Genomic DNA, 6,381 nt, shown 5'->3' with positions numbered 1-6,381 from the left:
CACAGACTGTCCTTTCAAGAGGGCACACCCGCTCTGAGGAACAGGACTCGTCTGATCCTCCGACAGGCCAGTGGCGGCATAAACAGGAAGAGGCCCTGCACTTGAGTACGTCATTCGCTCTCGTGTCATTGGATCCTCTGTGTTGAAATGTGCCGAAGTGTTTCGCATAACATTGTTAGGCCGATTTCCTGAGGAGGTACACTGAAGGTGACACACACACACACAAACACACAAAATACATAAAGAAGTGGTGAATGTGCGCACACACGCACACACACACACACACACACGCACACACAAGCACAGTTGATTAGTGTGAGTTGGCTGCAAAAGAAAGGAACATCCTTTTTCGAGTGCAGTCGTGCTGTGCTTTCCCTCATGAGGATGGAGAGCGATGTTGATGTCCTGGTGGAGGTGTGCGCTCCTATCAATAGGACTGTGTTTTCACAGTAGATGTAGTTATTAGTGTGGCGTCCTTAGAAGAATAGCTGCACAAACCTGTGTGTGTGTCAGCTGATGGGGGTTGTTGAGTCTCCTGGAGTTCTGGACTTCATTTGCGCTGGGCCTCTCCCTCTAACTGGAACAAGGTTTAGGCAAACACACACACACAAGTATGGGCAAACTCAGCTCCGTCTCCATGTGCAGAACTCTGTATTGTTCTTATTGTATTTGCTGAGGAGAGTTTGCAGTAATAAGTGGTCCAGTATACTTACTGGTACGTGACTGACAATGGAGGCTGTCCTTGGTTTTTTTCATATGAAGGACTCCATCGTAAATGTCCTAAAGGTTTTATGGTTATGACCTCTATTATCTGTATTAATTATAACGTGATGATGATGAATGTCCCCCTCTCATTAAGAATGTACCTCCTTGTGTTATTGTAATTGATATAAAATGAGCATGGCGATGAAGGTCTCGTGCTGTTGCTGCTGGGAAACACTGCAATGAATGAGTTGTATTAGTCCACTGTTTTGTTGCATTTCCAGTGCATTGAATGTGCTCATTGCAGGTTTTATTTGATTGATTATGTTCATTTCTCAAAGCAATGACCTTGTTTTTTTTTAAGTATAATTATTTCACAATTAAAACTCTCAACCTGTCTTTTAGATATGTTTAAAAAGAATGTAAAAAAATTCAGTCTATAGCTCTTAGCGGAAAATTTACTTGAAATTTTCACCACTGCCTCTAAGGCAGAGGTCTCAAACTCGCGGCCCGAGGGCCCCACATGGCCCCCCAATAAATTTAATATCAAGTTATTTCTGTATGTTTTTTTTATTGATTTTGCACCGTATATACGTTGATATTGTGAACTATTTGTCGTATTTTGAAAAGACGTGAAGTATAAGCACATATGCTTACATTTTTATATCGTATATAACTAGACACTCAGTGGCCCCCAGGTCATATGACTTTGAGACCCCTGCTCTAAGGTTATGCTGCTATGGTTAAAAAAATCTTAATAATGTTAGTCCGACATCCAACGTGCACGTTTAAAGTAAGTTTTTAGAGAAAGTTTAATGAACTCCAAAGACATATTTGAGAAGAACCAGTGTGGTTTCTGGGCTAATCACAGAAGTGGACTTCATGGCACTAATCAAGGTTGTAAATGAGCTCGGTTGTAATCTTGACATGAAAAGAATTGCAGTATTAAAAGTGCAGCCTTTGATAATGTTGATTCTTTTAGATCCAGGTTGGAGCTGATGGCTGTAACGTCTATTTAGTATTTAAGTGTAAGCGGAACTGAGTGGTTTGCCGGGCAGTCGTAATAGCACACGCTGATCGTACACAGGCCATTTATGTAGGAAATCACTGAAACATGCGGCACACACAGAGCACACAAGTCTCGATTGTGATACATCATCATCATCATCATCGTCGTCGCCATCAGCCATGGACTCCGTTGTGAGGTATCAAAGAAACTTCATAGCCTGAGGTTTTGTCAGAGGGATTATTAAAGCGGGTAAGTGGAGGACCTAAGGAAACGAGAGCTTGTAGTAGGACAGTATAGCAGAGGGCTGACGGAGTGGAAGCAGTGTGTGAGTGTCAGGGAAAGAATAACATGCACTGCAGACCCCAGACCGCAGGAGGCACGACGGCTTCACCGCCGCGAAACCTCAGGCTTTTCTCAGGCTTTTCTCAGGCTCCATGTTCTGTTTGCTGTGGCGTTGTTTCTCATTTAGTCTCCCTGCACCTTCTCTGTGAGCTCGTCGCTCCCTCACATTTACTGCTGCCATATTACTTCCTTTCATCCTCCACACTACACTGTTTCCCTCTGGGCTTATATACCTCGCGTGTTCCTCTCACTGTCCAGAGCACATTTAGACTTTAACTCCCTCTCTGCGTTGGCCTTTTATCTCGTCCACCCCGCCCCTCCCTCTCTCTCTCTCTCTCTCTCTTGGCTTTCGTCCCTCTTTTTTTTTTCCAGCTCTCTCGCGCTCACCTCTCCACTCTCTTCATATTTCATATTAAGCAATCCTTTCCACGGAGCCAGCTGTGTAAACAATAGGGACTGGCCCTCCGTGTTTTCTTAGAGCAATAGAAAAATGCCGGAAAAAACCGGGACTCGCCACACGCCGTCCACACGATGATCTATGGCCCTTTGTCTCTCCGACCTCCTTTGAGCACAAGTGGGACTTTTCTGGGCAGAGTGTTGGTTTTTGTGTGTATGTGAGGCCGAGTGTTAAAGCGTACGGGGGAGTGTGTTTATGTGGGTGTGGGACCTTATCTGTTACCATAGCCCCCCCTGCAAATATTGACAGAGCAGAGCCGCTACAGTGAGTAGCGTGAAAGCAAACGCCATATGTCACGTTCAGTCAGATATGCCTGCAGTTATTTCACCAGTGGCATTCTTAGCGGGAAACACTCGAAAAAGCCGCCGCACCGCCGTTACTGACAGATACGGAGTAATCTCAGCTATGCATCACACATCCATATTTAGCCGAGGCAGTGGCTCATGATCCTCGTCTATCTATAGGTTTATATCCTCGTCTATCTATAGGTTTATAGTCTGGATGCCAGTTTGTACAGAGACATTCCGGGGAAATGGCCGGCGTTTGTGGGACTGAACACTTTCCACGCGACACTCTGGACTGTATTTAATTGGCGAGTTGGCAGCCTGACATTGGCTGACATCGTTAGCCGCAGTATGGGTGTGCATCTGTCAGAGGTTTGTGCGACGACATGCACGTGTGCAGGTGGGCAGATGGTCCAGTTCTGCACGGACGCTCACACTGGAGCTCATTTTGTGTGAAGGAAGCATGATAGTGTCTTACCCTGACACACACACACACACACACAGCTTGTCCCTGGGTTTATTTTTTTTGTTGCAGGTGCAGTGCATGTTGGCATTTGAGATAATTAAAGGCTGACCTTTCAGAGGTGAGGCAGAAATGTCACCCAGCCCGCTTCCCTGACAAGTGGATTCACCCCAACAGGGGGGCCTTGACAAAACGGCTGAGGATTCTCACCTCATGGATGTGCACTTAACACCCTTTAGCCCTCTCGCGCCGCAGTGTCTCGCTGTCATCTCCTCTCACGCCCTCTCAAAGCAGCACAGGTGGACAGAGAGCTGAGGTAGGAAGTGTTGTCGGGTCACATAGTTAGGAGGTCACTCCGAGAGGCTGCTGGATTCTCCAACGTCAGTGAGGTTACCTGAGAATCCAAACCACTGTGTTTAATACTCACTGACAGAAGCTAAATTGGTCTGTTTTAACGTGACAACAGTATCTGGTGTTGACAGCATGATGATGGCCTTTGCCGGACAAAGAACTTTTCCGCCCCACTAGTAGGCGGAGTATGAAGCCCCGCCCACCGAGCTGAAAAAACATTTCAACGCCCCAAAACCCCCTGCCCGTTACGGGCCTTTCAGCTGTACCGAGGGCGCTGTAGCATCGTTCTCTTCTTCTTTGACAGGAATGCGTCCAATTCTCTGCATCCCGGACTTGTACCGCCACCCGATGGTGAAGTGAGATACTACAGGACCCTGACACGTATACCAGGGCCTGGACTCCACCAAGCTAACCAGCAGAGATCCAGCTACGTCACAGAGATGTCGCCATCGTGACATTAGTCCTATGAAATCTATAGGGTGATTTCTGCAGTCGCCAGTGGACCAACCGCCAAACAGAGCAGGAACATGTGACATGTAGCACAGGCGGACAGTAATTTAATATAGAGGAAAATATACTGTTGAATGGATTGAATACTTTGTTGACCTCATACAGATGCATCAGGGGCGCTCTCATTAAGTGTTCCTCTCTGTTTTGTTATCGCATCAAACCTGCCTCAGGTTAGATAAATGGTTGTGATTGGTCCAAACCAGTTCATAATTTGTGTCCTCCACATCTTGCAAGATAGAAGGAAAATGAACTATTTGATTTATCCATTTTTCCCAGTCGAGGGTTGTCATAGAGAATGGCATCAAACGCTGTTATGCTGTTGTTGTTGTTGTTGTTGTTGTTGACATTTTTACGTGTCGTTACAAGACGTGCGTAGGACTAACTACGCGTCAACAACTAAATCTTGTTGTTAAAGGCTGCAGTTTGGGGCATTGTGTCATTTAGGGTTTCTCTTAATGCATCCTCGCCATCTTTAAAAGTAGAAAAGATAATCCAAGCCAAGTTAGCACAAACTACCCATGACCACACACAAAAACCATTCTGTGAGTCAGTAAGTTTCGGTAAATGCGGCGTATAGAGTTAAGACACTCCCTCAGGACGCAGCGATGACGTGGACATCTGGTTCGAGAGATGACTTGGACACACACACACACAGTGGCTTCATGCATGACTGCACACACCACATGAGCTCAGACACTTGTTGAGACACAGTATACAAACGTGTGTGTACGTCAGCGCACATTAAACTACACACACACACACGCGTGTGCAGATGTACTCATGCGCGCACATGTTGCTCATCCCTTCCTGCGATGCCCTGCTCCAGCCCTGAGGTACAGTATTATGTCCACCCACGCCGCTGTCCTCAGAAGATTTTCAGTTCATCGTGCTTCAGCGACTTCCATTATGTGTACCACTGCAAGTCCTGTCGAGAGCCTGAGTCACAGCTCTCTCTCTACCTGTCTCTCTCTCTGTCTGTGCTGTTAGAGACTGACAATCCGCTCTGTGGTAACCAAGTAACCTGTGCTCTTACCTGTGGAGAGGTTTGTTTGTGCAAATCCACATGGGTCTTGTGTTTTCGGGGGGCGACTGATGCGCTGAAATTCCCAGCCTCGCTCCTTAATGGTGAAATACTATATTGTGTCATTGGGAACAGCAGGTGTAGAACGTTGGTCATAATCACATGACACGGTCGGGGGAAAGGAAAGAACATCACATCGCAGCGTGAGAGCAATGGACTGCGTTTATTGTCCTTCGATATTCTTTACCTCAGGCTGTTATAAACTGGACCATAAAGGACTTGGAATAGCCGTTACACTGCATGAGTTTATGCTCACTGCATTCCTTACGTTTTTCCCACATGTGACTTCAATATCGACATCATCCTGCACATGATAACACAAATACAAAGCAACATTTTGCACGGAAATGTCTAAAATCTCATCGACCACGAGCCACAATCACAACCCGTTCAGTTCAGTTCATGCAGGAAGTACCGAACGACTCTGTGAACAAGCCTTTTTTAACGAGCTGATTCTAATGATTCAGTACATGGAAAAACAACACTCGTGTGCGCGCGGACAAAACAGAGTCTCATGCACGCTTTTCACGCAGCCGCGCGGTGGTGACCCCGCCCACGTGGAGGAGGTACTAAAAAACGAAACCGTGCAGAGCTGAGCCGAGCGATGGAAAAGCGGCATAAAAACAAACACTCACAGTAATCGCATGAGAAGCCAAATCTCCCTGTTTGTCAACGAGTTGAACCTGTAATTATAATGTGTGTGGCATGGATGGGACTGTTTGCCTGGCAGCTCATTAGTGCTCTGTCAACACTTTCCCTTCCCCATGATAGTGAAAGCGACCGGTGAGTCTTTCCCTCTTCTTTGAACCTTTTACGGCACGTGCATGCGGTTTTATATGAAGCCTGTGCACATCAAGACACACCCATTTGCATCTATTTACGTTCACATCACGCCGCGCGTCATGTAACGCGTTTGTTGTGTCGTCAGCGCCTCGCGCTGCTCTTCCCGACTATTAATTCAGCGTTTGCTGTCACAATCAATTACAGTCTCTTGTGCCGCATGACCTCTGACCCTTCCTTGCTTCTCTCTCTCTCTGTGTGTGTGTTACATGCCAAACATAGAGTTAAAACTAAGTGACCCAGATTGTTTGTTTATTTTCTGCCCCCCTGCAATAAGTGATCATACAGTACATTCCCTCAGGATGTGGCCTCCATGCAGCAGAGTGTTTGTGTGCTCTTGAC

Source organism: Solea senegalensis, linkage group LG18, assembly GCF_019176455.1.
Source record: "Solea senegalensis isolate Sse05_10M linkage group LG18, IFAPA_SoseM_1, whole genome shotgun sequence".
NCBI classification, from domain to species: Eukaryota; Metazoa; Chordata; class Actinopteri; order Pleuronectiformes; family Soleidae; genus Solea; species Solea senegalensis.
This window is presented reverse-complemented; position numbering follows the sequence as displayed.